Below are 16,645 nucleotides of genomic sequence, written 5' to 3'. Positions count from 1 at the left end.
GACAAGACAATAATTTCGACTTGAACACATATGTGTGTGTGTGTCTCGAAACGGAGAAAGAAAAGCGTAATAAATAATAAAACGCGTTACAGTTAAACACGAGCTTGTAATAATAACATGTATTGTATGAATGATGAAAAAAGTGATATTTTATTGATTGAATTTTAATAGAGAGATTAAATTTCATTGCGATTGCTTGGGCTCGCCCACGTCTGAACTTTCGTGAAAGGCGCTCAAGAGAATTTTTTTTTCGTAGAAGTTGGACTCGAATTAAATACGATTTCATTAAAAAGTTTCAACAGCAGGAAAGTATCGACTTGATTACGAAAAATTAAAACATTTAATTAAGGTTGAAATGTACAAGGAGTTGTCGAGGAGATGAGAACGAGAGAAAAATCATCTCACAAACTTTGTTTTTAAATAAAAAAAAAAATAATAAAAATAAAAAATTCAAATTATTTAGAAAGAGAGAGAAGAAGTCCCAGAAACTTCAGTAATCAAACTTTTAAATATAATAAAACTTTTTCAACGTTAAACAATCTTTTGACGTAGATCGCAACGTATACGAAAGTTTGCTCGAATAGATACATAAAACTTTAAAATGTTATAAAGGCCAAAAAATTACTTGTCTTATCTATTTGAGTTTTTGTATCGTCACCAGTGGTGGATTAGTTTATATTTCATGACTCACAAAATTCGAAAGAAAAAAAAATTCTTTAAAAAAAATAATTTTAAAATTATTTAAAATTAAAACTAAAATTCTGATTTAAGAATCTTTCCGGATTTTTTTTAAGTGCATCAGGATAGGCTCAAAACAGGTTTTAGAGCAAAAAAAAAATTGACAAAATAATGGAAAAATTTGTGGAAAATTAAGAAAAACTCCACTGAGTGACCAGTGAGTGACTTATGAGTGACTCTGAGTTCACATCACCCGATATCAGAATTTCATCGAAAAATAAATAGCATGAAATTTTTCGATAGTTTTGTCTTATTTAGGCCTAAACTAATCGAAAAAACCTAAATTTAAAATTCTGGAACGATTTTTTGAGATTTTAGACATTTTTAAGTGGATTTGAGGGTTTTCAATACCTCTTTGAACCAAACCAAAATTGGGTAAAACCACTGAAGCTCGTTTTAGAATTCTAAATTTAGGTTTTTTGGACTACTTTAGGCTTAACTAACACAAAACCATCGAAAAATCTCATGCCATTTATTTTTCGAAGAAATCAGGTGATGTGAACTGTTTATTAAAGTAAAATTGATTGCATAGTTTCGAGATTTTTGTCGAATATCGACAGGTAGAACGAAGCCTACGGGTAACACTAATTTCAATTAATCCAAACCAAGCAATTTTTTTATGAAACTCCAAAGTCTCTAAAAACAAATCCGGCACTGTTCGCCTCTCCCATCGTTTGTAAAACTTCTAAATCTGAAACGACGAAAAATTATCACCGATTTTGGAAACTATAAATTTAGATGAGAGATTTAGTCCGGTGTGATGACGATGATGATAATAATGAGAACATAGAGACGACAGTGCAAGTGGCAGCAGGAACATCCATAACTCATCACACACACAGAAAAAAGTTTTCTTTTTGATTTAGTTTTGCACTGTGTGCTGTCCGTGAATGAATGAAAAGTGGATGGCATTCCAGTTTAAAGTAAAAGTTTTATTTTCAACGTAAAAGTTGCCGACTTTTCTCCCCCACACACATTGCATAGTCGTCGTCGTCGTTCGAAACAACAACAAAAAACTTTTTCTTTCAATTTTCGTACCGTGGTGCTGCTGCCATACAATAACAAAAAGTTGATGTATACTCTGGATTTTGTTAACCATCACATTATAGAGCAAAATAAAAAAAAAGTTTGTCTGAACTATTAAAGTTGTGTGTGTGTGATGCAACTTTGTTTCGTAACAAGTGTGCATTGTGTTTGTTGAGCTATTTTAATGTAGTAACATTATTATATTGTATGCTCTTTGGGAGAAAATAAACTCAAGCAACAAAAAAAAACCCGTCAAATAATTATTATGTACCTACAATTTTAACACTCTAAAAACTTTTTTTGTCTGAAAAAAAAAATTAAAAAATGCATCAACTTATGTCGCATTTTTTTTTCTCCTATTTGTTGTGTAGTGAAACAAAAATCCTTGCACACTCAGAGTAAAAAAGTCACAAAAGCACTAATATTATATGCTTCGTTATTCCACGCTACGAAATATGGTAAAGTGCACTTATGATTACGGTGAATTTATAAAACTCACGTGCATTGTTAATGTATATCATTATTTTACATGTTTCAATTTTTTTTTGTTTGTGAAAAAAAAATATACATAACAACTTTGGAGTTGAATGTAAAAAATGTCATTTCGTCATAAAATGGCAAAAACAACAACGTGGGTAATTTGTTGAAAAGTTGAAGTGAAATGGAAATCTTGAGCGTATTTTGCGTACTTTTTTTTTATATTTTCTTAATTTGAAAAAAAAATAATAATTAGATGTGAAAGGTCAATGAGGAGTACTGAAATGTGAAATTTTAATGAATTTTGATATTTTGGTAAAACTTCAATTAAATTTGGTAAGATAATTAAATTAAAATAAAAATTAATTTAATTAAAAATTCAAAAAATCCAAATTATTGACAAATTCTGCAATAAAAATGTCTTCAAGTCATGAGGAGTATAATATTGTAGTTGTTGTTGATATTTGGTCCAAATTTCGATGAATTAGGTGATGATCGATTCTTTTAAATTCTTCAACACTATCACAGTCTGTTTTATATTGCTTTGACATTTCATTGAAAATTCTTACACCTCTATAACTCGATCTTGTAAAATAAGGAGTACAAAAATGTAAAATTTTAAAATGTGTTAATGGAAAAATTTAGAAAAAATTTAGTTTAGAACATTATTTGATTGTTGAGGAGTACATAATTGCAATTTGAGGAGTATAAAAAAGTAAAATTTTAATTTTTGGTGTTAAAATTTTTAAAATCGTCATGAGGAGTATGAAATTTTATGATACGGTTCACAAAAATATAATTATTAAAGTAAGAAAAAGAAAAAATTATATGATGAGGAGTACAAAAATGTGCATTTTCTAAAATATTTTGACAAAAAATTTAATTTAAAACTTCAATTTTGCTCAATAACACATACATTAATTTTCGAGGAGTACGAAATTGTGAGAAAAAAAATCTAATTTTAATATTTTAAAGTAAAACTCATGAAATAAATGAGTTCGTTATTTTAAAATTTTATTTAGTCAATAAGATTTATTTAAAACTAATAAAAAAAATTAAACATGAAAAAATTCTCAAATTTTGAGGAGTACAAAAAAGTTAAAAAAAATCAACTTAGTAAAAATAACTTTTTTTGAGGAGTACGAAACTTTTCACAATTAAAAGGCAAAACAAATGCTCATTTTTCATTTCGTAACGAAAAAAAAACGTTTTAAAAAATTAAAATGCATCAAAAAATACGAATAAGAAGGTAATTTCTGTAATATGCATTATTCCGTTTTTTGTTTGTTTCCAACAATAATTTCGTAGTTGCATGCTTTTATGAAAATTAAAGGTTTGTTAATTATTTCGGAATGATCTTTCACATTCATATTTATAATAATAACCGCATTCAATTGTCATTTGCAAGCCATTTCATCATGTATGTTCGTCTAAATTTCCTGTCGTTTCTTTTCAAAGTCTCTTTAAAGGTGATGAAGCAACAACAAATGAATACATATCTTTATAGAAATAATGAAAAAAAAATAAAAAAAGGAATGAGTCTCATTGAAAACGCAAGCGCGCATGGTCACCTTCAGGGGGGCAGCTGTACAATACATTGTAAGTATACGTTTAATTTTTTTTTTTTTTTACCTTTTATTTTACACATAAAAATGTGCAGAGTCAAGTCTAGATATTTATGTATGACGTACAAAAAAAAAATGAAAAGACAAACACATTATTATTAAAGATAGACTGATCTGATATTGAAGAGAAAGAGAGTTTTTGTGTTTGGCTGGGGATTTTTTCTTTTTTGTATTAAAGTTACCTTCTTCTGTTTCTTCGTCTCTTCGTTGGAATTGACAAAAGCAGTGGACGAACCGGGTGTACAAAAACCGGGGGCATTTTTCGCCGTATGCAGTATTGAGTCTGTGAAAGCCATCTTTTTAACGTTATTTCTGTTGTCTTGTATTGTATTTATTTATATTTTTATTATGATCGTGATGATGATGTTTTGTTCTTCTTCGAGTAAACGAGTTTCCTTTTATATGCACAAAACAAAAAGCAAAAAAAAGGTATGAAGAAATGCGGACCTAATGACAAAACAATAGAGCGCGATGAGCAATTTATTCGTTGGGGTGAGAGAATTTTTGTTTGTTTCTTCATCATTTCATCATCATCTCGAAAAAAAAATATCTCGAGGCTATTCTTATGATAAGATAAACAAAATTAATTCGAATCGATTTCGGAATGTCCGAAAAAAAAAAACAAATTATAATTGACATCATGTATCAAATTTGATCCACCATCTATCCCAATCGTTCATCATCGACGGATTATGTTAAGCGCAAAAATAAAAAAAAATTGCGAATACACTCTAAAAATAAAATAAAACGTTCCTCGTGTACAGATATAGCATAAAAACATTTTTTTTTGCGCTACAGAAGGAATTATAAAGCAAAAAGTAACAACATCATGGCACACATATTTCGTTCGAGCGTTTCTATAAATACACTCGTCTTATTAAGCATTATGAATATGGACGCCGACCCGGTGTGTATACCCGGTTTTTTTTTGCTCTTCGTACATGTTACGAGACAACAACGATGGACGACCAACGACGACGTGTATGCGCAAAAACAGAAGAATAAGAGATTATACGAGCATGATTACAATTATGAAGGAGACTTGCACGTCTTTTATTAAAGTCACTCCTCGTTTTGAGCAGAGTTAAAGAGTGATTTACGTAGAAACATGTTTTTTTTTCTTGAACATATAAGTGAAAAGTGAACACTCCTCGTATGCGATAACGAGATAAGGTATGGATAAGCATAAAATGCAGAGAAAGAAATGCAATTATGGTTTTAACATTTTTTGAATGGTTGCGTTTCATTCTTTTTTTTTAAGTCATTTTACTTTAAAGCAAATTTTTATGACGTAATTTCTTTAATTTCTTTTCAGTGTTTTTTATACAGTGTTACTGAAGTGCTCAAGTGAGTATGAAAAAATTTGTTGCATTTATGGAGAATTTTAAAAAAAAAAATTCGTAAATCATGAGATTTTTAAAATTTGGCGGGAAAAGTTAAACCACGTGGTTAGATCCAATACAAATTTTAAAATTCTAACCCTCTTTATATTTTAAATTTTTGACCCAAAACACATTTTGAGTTTCTGGCCCAGTACATAATTTATTGTTAGCACCCAAGACACATTTCAAATTTTAATCCCAATGCAAATTTTTAACTCTTGAAATAAAGATCGTCCAAGTTAGTAAAAAAGTTAGAAATTTGCATTGGGACTATAATTCAAAATGTGTCCTGGATAAAGATTTTACAATTTGTACTGGGTCAGAGACTCAAAATGTGATTCGGGTCAAAAATTTAAAATGTAAACTATATTAGAGAGACAAAATGTGCATTGGGAACAAATGATGTAACCACGTGGTTTATTTTTTTAAGTTAGAAACTCATAAAATGTACTTTGGGTCAAAATTTTTAAATGTTAGAAACTCAAAATGTGCTTTGGGTCAAAAATTTAAAAAGATTAGAATTCTCAAATTTGTATTAGGAACAATTTAGTCAACCACGTGGTTTAATATACTTTACATTTTCTTTGAAATGCAATTAAACTGAACTGATTTAAAGCCATATTTTAGTAATTTAACGTGAATTTTTATATAAAAATCGTTTATGTCAGTTATCAAATGTCTTTCGTTGAAATTAAACATTTATGTCGTGTCAATCATTCTCTTCCAAATAATTAATCATTACTGCATTTTTTTCTACAATAATTAATTGCTTGAAAATCGCGTGCCATTAAATATTCACCGATATGTGATTTCGTATCGTAGCTCATTAATTTCGTACGTTACATGTTATGACCTGCACTCTTTCCCAAACAACCACACTTCCTCCAATGTTCAAATATTTAATATTGCTCTCCGTGCATCACATCATCATTGAAAAACAAATAAATATCACACAAACACACACACACTCACATTCCAGAAGCATAGACATGAGAATGAATGGCAAATCATCCATTTTATAATCGATCGATTAGCATCAAAATGTTAAAAGCGTTGCTAGCTAGAGCTACTTCTGTCAATTCTATAAGCATGCGACGACGACTCGTAGTTGTTGTTGTTGTGAAATGTTTTTTGTATTCATCGCTTGTCATTTTATTTTTAATCTTATTACATTTTTTTCTGCTCTTCGTTTCCTTTTTTGATGTTGTTGTATACCTTTTTTTTCATTTAACATTCGAGTGTATTCGTATAGGTACAGAAGAGACGCATTAACAGGCAGCACAGAAAATAACAATGATCGGATGTTTTTTAGGTATTTCATAGGAATATACGGTCCTTTAGGGACTTAATAACATCAAGAAATTGTGCGTCGAAAGAAGATAAAGTGTCTTTACGAGAAGCAAACAAAAAAAAATCAATCGAGCAACAGTTGATTTGCTCTTATTTTTCGAACGAAAAACTTTTTAGAGAGTTTCAAGGACACGAAAGGTGTCACTGCACAAAATAGGCAGATGTCCCGAGAAATTAAGTTATTAATTTTCCCCCTTCTTAACATATTAACAACACAAAAATATTTCATCAGTTGCCATCAAAAGAGATATGATTCCATGCAGGAAATAAACACTTGAAGAAGAACAGAACGAGGGACGCCTAAAATATGGGTAAGGAAGTGAAAAAAAAATATCATAAAATTTATGTTTTATTTATAGAGGTGGACAACCCCTTCAGTCGTTTGTGTTTTGTAATGTCAAAAACAGAAATAAAAAAAATGTTTTTCAAGGCACAGTGGGACAAAATTGCATTTTTGCGACCAAAAAAATTTTTTTTAATATTAAATTTAATAGAAAAAATTTTTAAGAAATTTGAAATTAAAAATTCTCGTTTAAAAATTCACTTTTTTAATTATTAAAAATGATTAACTAGTTTAAACCAATTTTTGAACTAAAAAACGAGATTCCACAACAACAGCAGAATTCTTAACTGCAATATTGTCACTCACATAAATAACGTCATTTTTCCTCCCGTCGAAATGATTTCGTCAATGATGACAACTGAGGTAGATAACATATGATGCAAGCTCTGAAGGCAATTTTAATAAAAGTTTTAAAAATAAAATTAAATTTTTAATTTTAATAAGTGACTGGGCTCCACAAAATTTCTTCGCTTCGTGCCAAATCTTTAATAATATGCCTTTAATAGACTATTTGAACGCCGTTTATTTAGGAAAGGCAATTAATACGCAGTATCCAGCAAACTGCTTCAACTGCTAAAAAACTTGCCTAAGAATAAAGTCATAGTCCATCAAAATAAAAATCTGAATTTAACCTCTATTAAAAACTATTAATTGGACAATTAGTTTCGGGATTCATCATGATTTGTTTCAGCGGAGAATAAACACAGAAGAAGATGAAGCTCGGAAATTTTTGTCCTCCCCTTTGGACAATATGAACCTATGACGTGGATGTGTCGGCTCCTGAATGAACTACTTAACCATTTTCCCCTGACAGTTTTAAATGAAATGCCTGGATATTTTTCTTTTAAAGTTTCACGGATCAGAATTTGCTTTCACAATCAACAAATTGCCTTGGAATTGACGAAGTCATATGATTGGATTGATGACGGACTTCTTTTGAGCCAAGGGAAAACAAATTAATTTGGCTAGCCCAACCGCTGGTGAATTTTTGTTCTTTTCCTATGACTTTTCAAATGTTTTCTCTTGTGACTTCTGAAATGTAAAACATCACCAATCTGGGCCAAAAGGAAGGGCCTTTTTTCTAAAGATCTTCCCATCTATGGGTTTTTTCCCGAATTTTATATCGATGACTTTTTTAATCCCAAAATTTTAATTTATGTCTTTTTATTATAAGACTTAACAAAAGTTTTTGCCTGTTGTACAGTAAATAGACGTATGTAAACTAGTTTCATACAAAAAATCTGGACAAAAAAGCGAAAAATTCCACTGTGCGTATTTAGATAAAGCAAAATTTCACCCCTGAAAGAACCTGACATCGCTCTCTTTTATGATGTACATTACAAAAAAATAAAATAAAAAAATGCCAAAGAGCAGACACAGATTTTTATTACGTTACTAATAAAACTAATGTTGTATGATTGCCCTCTGATATACGTTTATATCTGGCAAGTTGTCTGCCGAGAGCAGAAAAAATTAAAGACACGATAAAATGTACATAAAAAAAATATTTTTGTGTGTTAAAAGAAATCATACAACAATCATAAAACTACCATATTTGATTCACTTCAAAACACCCACCTACTCGTTGTCCGTCGTCGTCGTCGTTCTACTAGCCAATGTAATTTTTTTTTCTTTACTCTTGTTGTCCATGCCAATCTTCGTGTAGAGTAGAAGAATATATCAGACAGACGCAGAAGAATGAATTTCTTGTTTTTTTTTCTTCTTCGTCTTTTATTCTTTTAATGTCCGTTTCTCTCTTTTTACCCACTTTTACACAAAATAATACGAAGAAGACAATGATAAACATGTGAAATAATAACATGAGGAGGCCCCTCTCTCATAGAATTGATATTCGATCGAAAAAATGTACATGCCAGCCATTATTATTACAATTGTAGCACGATTTATGGATATAAGTGCGGTTTTTGCTTCTTTTTTTTTTGCTATTTCTTCTCTCTCCGTCTCTCTCGCGCGCATTTCGCATTTTTCTTTCAATGTTTATTTTATGCAGGTTTTTTTTGCGCGCTTGAACTTTTTATGTCAAGAGATTATATTGCATTAGTACGTCGCGCGTACAGCGAAACATCATCAATTGAACATTGCATGAAAAAAAATATTAAAATACAAAAAAAAAATGTGAAAGAAACAAAAGTTGTGTGGTTTTTTTTTTGCATCTTTTAGAATAAAATGTATAAACAACGCACACGAAACACAGAAGAATGAAGGAAGGAGAAGAAAAAATGCACTAACGCGACTTTTAGGTAAATGAACTTGAACATGTGAAGCGTCGTTGTCGTTATATTAATAATTATTATTGAAACTGAGAATTTCTAGAACAACACGAGGCATTGAGGTGACGAACAACTAGTATGTAACTGTCAATTCATCAAAAAAGTTAACTTTGGTCGAGAGATGTTAACAAACAAATTTATGATGACATAAACAGACTTTGTCATAAATTTTTGCTGATTTATCAATTTTTGTTGGAAACATTTTACGTTTGTGTGACGAAAAATTGAAGGGAAGTACGGTAAATTTTTAAAAATTTCAAAAATTTAAAAATAATTTTATTTAAAAAAAAAAATGTAAAATTTAAAAAATTATTTATTTAAAAAAAATTAAAAAAAAAATAATTTTACCTAATTATTTACCTAATTTAAAAAAAATGTAAAATTTAAAAAAATTTTTAATTAAAAAAAAAATAATTTAATTTAAAGAAATTCTAAAATTAAAAAAAAAATAATTTTAAAAAATAAATTTTTAAAAACTTTAAAAAATTTTCAAACTAAAAAAAAATAATTTTAATTTTTTTTTCCTATTTAAAAATTATTTTATTCAAAATTGCTTTTTATTTAATTTAATTTTATTTGTTTAATTTTTTTAATTATTAAACCATTTAAAAAATTAAATTAAATTGCATAAAAATATATAAATTTTAAATAATTTTTTTTTTCTATTTCAGGTTTCTAAAAAAAATCAAATGAAGAAAATTAAACATTTTTTCGTTTGATCCTTAAAATACCATTTAATCCAAACCAAGCATATAAAAAATCGTTATAAATTAATCCAAACCAAGCACAATTGTCATCCTACTATTTTTGGCCCAAAATTTACAACATTTAGCGTCAAAAACATTCCAATGTACTATTTTTCATCACATGCCAGCGCTCCAAATATATGACGACACACCGTAGAACGCTACGAAACGAGATGAAATTGAATGTACGTAAAGTAGTCAAGCAGGCAGCAGCAGCAGATAAACAAGGCAAATATCTCCACAGACACTACACTCATAAATAATAACGAAACCAGTCGGGCAAATCGAAGCAGAAACACAACACACACGCGAAGAAATATTCATAATTTATTTGATGGAGAAGAGAATTTCATAAACTTTCGATTACTAGCTGGAACGTACGTAATCTAACCAGTTGTTTTATGGGTGACTCGATCCATTTTTATGATGTGAATGAATAAGCGGAATACAATGCAAACGATTTTTTTTCGGGGATAAAACGTGTGTTCGCAAAAAAAAAAGTTAAATAAAAATGTCTGTGTGAGGAATAGAACAAACAAAAAAAAATCGCATGTATATGATAAAAGTTCCCGCACGCCCGCCGCCGTCGCCTCGTCATCATCGCTGTAATGAATGTGTCTATTACTGTGCGTCTCCAACATATACATTAAATGAAATGACTGTTGTTGTTGTTGTGTCGTCGTCGTCGTTGTACATTCATTTATTTCATTTTTGGTTTGAGCGTTCAATTCGATTGTATCATCATCATATGTATTTGAGGGCAAATTGTGCGCGTGTGCTTTTTTTTTGCACACAACATTGATACATTGCGGCATTTATTTCAAAAAAACTTGTGTGAAATTATGTGAATGTGAACCAATTAGTGACTTATATTTCTTTCCCGTTAACTATTTTTTAGTCTCAAAGGCAAAGTGTATTGACCTTTGCCCCTGAAATCCGCAAAAAAAGGTTTACTAGAGAGATATCGTGGTGTGTGTCAGACACCGCGAACAAAAAATAAATAAATCGTACAATGAAAAAAAATTTCAAAGTCAGTCGACAAATATGGCGATAATATTATAATTATATGGCTACACTTCGATAGGTATATGTCGCGCGTACTCTATCTCGTTTTTGCATGTACAGATGGAATTTTATAACATGTCTACTGTGTCATCAAATAAAAGTATACAACACATATGACTCAAACAATTATCGTACCTATCGCGTTTATCTCTCTCTCTCTCGATGAATGATGAACATGATGCGATGCCCGAGAAAATATTGAATTAAAATAATAATAGATAGAATTACTGGTGGCGCACAAAATTGCGATTGACATCTTTTTGGATTAAATGTTTTATGATTTTTAGGGCGAATTAAATTTATTTTTTTCGTTTTGATTTCGTTTGGTCTCAAAAGAGTCCTATTGTGGATTAATAAAAAATTAATTTATCAAATCAATTTTTTTATTGGAAAATAACTCAAATAATTTCCAATAAAAAAATATAAAAATTTACCCTAATTTCTTAAATTCGTTTGATTTTTTGTCGATTCAAAAGAATTCAAGTAATTAATATAAATTTTTATATTTTTTTTATTGGAAATTATTTGAGTTATTTTCCAATAAAATTAAATTGATTTAATTAATTAATTAATTTTTAATTAAATTTAATTTATTTTTATTTAATTAAATTTAAAAAAAATATCAACCCAAAAAAAAAAATTTAATTAAATTAATTTAACAAATTTAAAATAAATTACTTTTAACAGCTTTTTTTATTTATTTTTTTTTCTGTTAAAAATATTAATAATAAAAAAAAACGTTAAATTAAATTAAATAAATTTTAAAAAGTAAATTTTCAATAAAATTTTTAAATAAAATAAAATTAAAAATATAATTCATTTATATAAATTCATATAAATATTTTAATTTTTTTTAAATAATTTTAACAATTGATACCACGAATTTTTAGTTCAAATGTTAAATAAAATTTAATTATTTTAATTCGACAATTTATAAAATTAATTTATATTTCATATGATAAATTTAACATTTAAATATTTATATACCAATTTTTGTTAATTAATTACTTAATTTTACAGTAGTTATAAATATTTTTTATTATATTTTTATTTTATGGCTGGCAGAGCCAGCAAATAGTAACACAAACAGGCAGTGCCCAATTACATGTGTTTACATATGATTAAAAAACAATAATATCAATACAAGAGAACATTAAAGAGATTGAAGTACACAAATTTTAATAATTTTATTTATTTATTTTTTTTTTTATTTAAAAATTTTTTTTTTTGATGAATAAAATTAAAAATAATTTGTAAATTATTTATAAATAATTTTAATAATTTTATTTTTATTTTTTTTTTTTTTTTGATTCATCAAAAAATTAAATTGCTTTAATTTTTTTTTAAATGTTTTAAAATTTTTATTTTAAATTTTAAAATTAATTTTAATATTAATTAATTAATTTTTAAATTTATTTTAAAAAAATTTCAAGACTTAAAATTGAATGAAATTTTTCAAAAAAATCCTCCTTTGAGTTCAAATATGAAATGCTGATGAAAAATTAAATTTTAATTCATCCCTTGTCGTTTTACCTTCATTACAGAAGTCATTAAAAATTGTAATTATAACTTTTAAAAGTTCTAAAGACGCTGCAGGAACAAGAAAAAAATCGTACATGACAATCATGACTCACATTAGTTAACAAGAAAACGCCTACATACAACATATTCTGTTGCCTTTTTAATTTGTTTTCATTCAAGTTTGGTTCTTCCTATCGCCGGTGTGCGTTGCGTGCGTCGTTGTCTGTTTGAACAAGCCAAAAAAAACAAAAAAAAACACACACAGACTAAATGGACATTAAAATAAAACAGTATCCACCCAATTATTGTACACAAAGCACATTCATCAAATTGTCCGACATAAAACTGGTTTCTTCTTCGAGCGCAAAAAAAAGAAAGAAATATGCAAGCGACAGCAAAATATATACTGACCAAAGATTAAATGCGTGTGTGTGTGTGTGGAAGAGTGTCGACATGCACAACAACGACAACGATGATGATGATGTGCAAAAGTAAAATAAAATTAATGCTTATTCTGCACAAAAATTGCAAGCAGTTCACCTCGAATTCAATCACAGCGTATAAAATATTGTGTGGCCATCGTACAAGGTTGCTAGTAAAAAAAAACATACCGCAACAGTAACACTAAAAGAACATGTATGATTAAATTACGTGGTGTGGTTTTTTTTCTGCTGATGGCTTGCAAAGACAATCGACGTTGTTGTCGTCGTCGTCGTCATTTAGCACACACGAAAAAAATAACAATAACAACAACTGCCGAATGAAGAAAAAAAAAAGCTGACGAATGTGATTACAAAATAAAAGATCATTATACGCCATCCATGAAATGGCAGCTTTGGCCAGTTCAATTTTATGTCTGTTTTATTTTACTTTTTCCGTACGTTCGATCGTTTCGTCGTAACCTGCTGACTCAGATAACGAACGTACACGAACTAAAATAAAACTAACTAACTAACAAAGCATTTTTTGTATTAATTTTAATGTTTTGCATTGTACGATGTGCGAAAGGTTTGTGTGATGTGATGTGATAATGGACTCTATCGCGCAAAAATTTACTATCAACAATAATAAATATATAATATTTGTTGTTTTGTGGTTAGCTGATAAGAAATTTTTACCGCATTTCAAGAAAAAATTAAGTTATTTTGAAAGGATTGGCGTCTTTTGGTCAAAAAAATCTTTTAAAATGTGCATTGGGGCGATAATTTTTAATGTGGATTGGGGTGAAATTTTAAAATTTGCATTGGGATAAATATTTAAAGTGCTCTGGGATCAAAATTTTAAAATATAGCAAAGGGTTAAATTTAACTATATTTATATTTCAAAATGTACAATGGGTTAAAGATAAAATTGATCAATACTCATAATTTAGAATGCATATTGGGCAAAAATTTCTAAATATGTAGGAGGTAGACATTTTCAAATATGCACTGGGTCAAAACTTAAAATGCTCTTAAATCATTGGATTTACGACAACTTTCTAACAAAATTGACTTTAATAGACTTGACAAGTGATTTGTTTGATTTTCGTTTTAAAAAAGGTGCGGATGCAAAAGTAAAAAATTGTGTCTGGATTAAAACGACTCAATATTCTCGAAATAAATACTACTACTTCACAATAATAAAAATAATAATAGCAACAACCATTAAAAGTACTCCGGTACATAAATAATAAATATAAGTCACGAATCGTGCTCAAAACATGATCGAATCGTTTTTCCGATTTGATTATTATTATTATTTGTGGCAACTATTTATGATTATTATTACCGACAAGTATTAATAAATAACGAGGTACAACCGATAGACCGACAACGATACTCATTAATAATGTTCGAGCCATAACATATCGCAACATATCACTGTAAATTGCGTAATTTTTTTACAATAAAAATTGTAAGGAAAAAAAAGTTTAACACGTAATCCATTAAAATCTGGAACATTCGTTTTTTTGTATAAAATTATATTGCGATGACGAGAAAACGACAAACTTGATGATGATAAGGAAACAACATTTTATTGGCACTGTACCTACTTAAGTTTAAGTGTTTTTGAAGCAGAAAAAAAAATCGGATACACGCAACCATAGCACCTCAAGGCCTTTATCTCTCGTATACATTAATTTAATAATAATAATTTTCACACTTCTTCTTCTCATTTTTTTCAGTCAGCGTCAACTGGCCAGTCACTCAATAAATATGTTCAAACAAAATTTTTGTACAAATATTGATATAAAAGTTTTTTCTCTTTTAATTGAAAGCCAACTGATATTTTTTAAATATCTCTTAATTTTTTATTTAATATTAAATTTAATTTAATCGTTTTTTCAGAACATTCCTAACTAAGGTTTTTTTTAAACAGTCCATTTTTATTCGTCCATATTTTTTTTTTTTTAAATAAAATATTCAAAGTTCAGTTCGAGTCAGTGAACATCATCGGATAATCTTCGCAACTATTCCTGGTCGTAATCAATACTAGTTTCTAAATAAATAATTTTTATATATTTTTTATTAAATTATGTTTTTTGCAAAAAAAAAATAAATTTTTAATAATTTTTTTTTACAATTTTTTTTACATTTAAATTTTTAATTAATTTAGATTATTTATAAAAAAAATGATTATTAAAAAAATTAGTTTAAATTTTTTAAATAAAAAAAAAACAAATTTTATAAATTGTTTTAAATTATATTATTTATATTAAATAAATTTTATTTTAATAAAAAAAATAATTAAATTAAATTAATTTAAATTTTCTTGAGTTTTTTTAATTTTAAATTAAATTTTATCTTTAATTTTGAATTCTTATTTTTTGACACAAATTTAAATTTTTTTATTATTTTAAATGTTCTTATTTTTTGATTTATAAAATTATTTTTTTGATGAATTAAAAATAAATTAAATGCCTTAAAATGATTTTTTATAAAAAAAAATATTCTGAAAATGAGACAAAAACTCAACAAAAAATATTTTTATGTAAATTTATTTTAAAAAATTAATTAAAAATTTAAAAAATAATTTTTCAATTTATTTGTCGTAAATAAAAAAATAATAAATTAAATGTCTTAAGATATTCTAAAAATTTACAAATGAGACAAAAACCCACAAAAAATATTTTTTAATATGAATTTATTTTGAAAAATTGATTAAAATTTAAAAACATAATTTTTCAATTTATTTAAAAAGAAATAAAAACAAATATAATTATTAAAAATCATTAAAATAAAATAAACATTAAGAATTTCCTAAAATTGTGAAATATTAAGGACAAAATTCAGGTAAATTCAAATAAAAATAGAAATTCTTCAATAAAATTCATCATTTTTCATCATCATCATCAATTTATTTGTTTCTATGCGATGCACACACAAACAATGTTTGGCCTTTGCATTGCAGGAGGAGGACGACGATGATGATGAGAGCGTGAGAATGTGCATTAAAACCGGTTTTTTTCCACATATACATATGCACAACACTGCATTTGTCCGTTGATTTTTGTGAACGCACGAAACGTAGGTACGGCGAACGAGAAAAATGATGCGTTTTGCATTCGTATTATTTTAATACAAAATATATATTATAAAACATTTAAACAAGTAATAAAAAAAAGTTATCATGAATATATTTTACTCCCACCTCAACGAATGGTTGTACGACGTACGGGGGGAACCATTTTGTTACTACATATTTAAATACGACAAAAAAAAATAAAATATGATGATTGTGTCACACACGAGAAAAAACAATAGATGCATTATTCGGTGCTTTTTTGCGAAAAAAAATATGATAATCTCTGACTTTATGGAGAATGTACTATTTTGCTTGGGTGCACGTTAAAAGCACATGACACATCTGCAATATCTGTACGCGGCACGACACGGACGAAAAAGAAAAAAAAAACGCAGACAAGACAAGAATTAATCGATTTGACGGTCAATCCAATCACATAACCTTGAATTTTGTTTTATTTTAGTGTTTCACTTTTTTTCTCTTTTTTTTTTTTTGCTTGTTTGTCGACGACGACGACGCGGACAACGTCTTCGCACACATAATTTATTAAACAGATGTATTCGAGGCACAATTT

General features: G+C 27.8%; 1 protein-coding gene across 5 annotated transcripts in view; it reads right to left on the bottom strand.

Moving 5' to 3' along the window:
- The window catches only part of LOC134833088 (C-terminal-binding protein), a 46,344-nt gene that overhangs the window by 29,244 nt on the left and 455 nt on the right, over positions 1–16,645 (bottom strand). The window lies entirely within an intron of this gene.

This window comes from Culicoides brevitarsis, chromosome 3 (genome assembly GCF_036172545.1).
Source record: "Culicoides brevitarsis isolate CSIRO-B50_1 chromosome 3, AGI_CSIRO_Cbre_v1, whole genome shotgun sequence".
In the NCBI taxonomy this organism is placed as follows: Eukaryota; Metazoa; Arthropoda; class Insecta; order Diptera; family Ceratopogonidae; genus Culicoides; species Culicoides brevitarsis.
The sequence above is the reverse complement of the archived record's forward strand: the minus strand, read 5'-3'. Positions and strand labels throughout refer to the sequence as shown.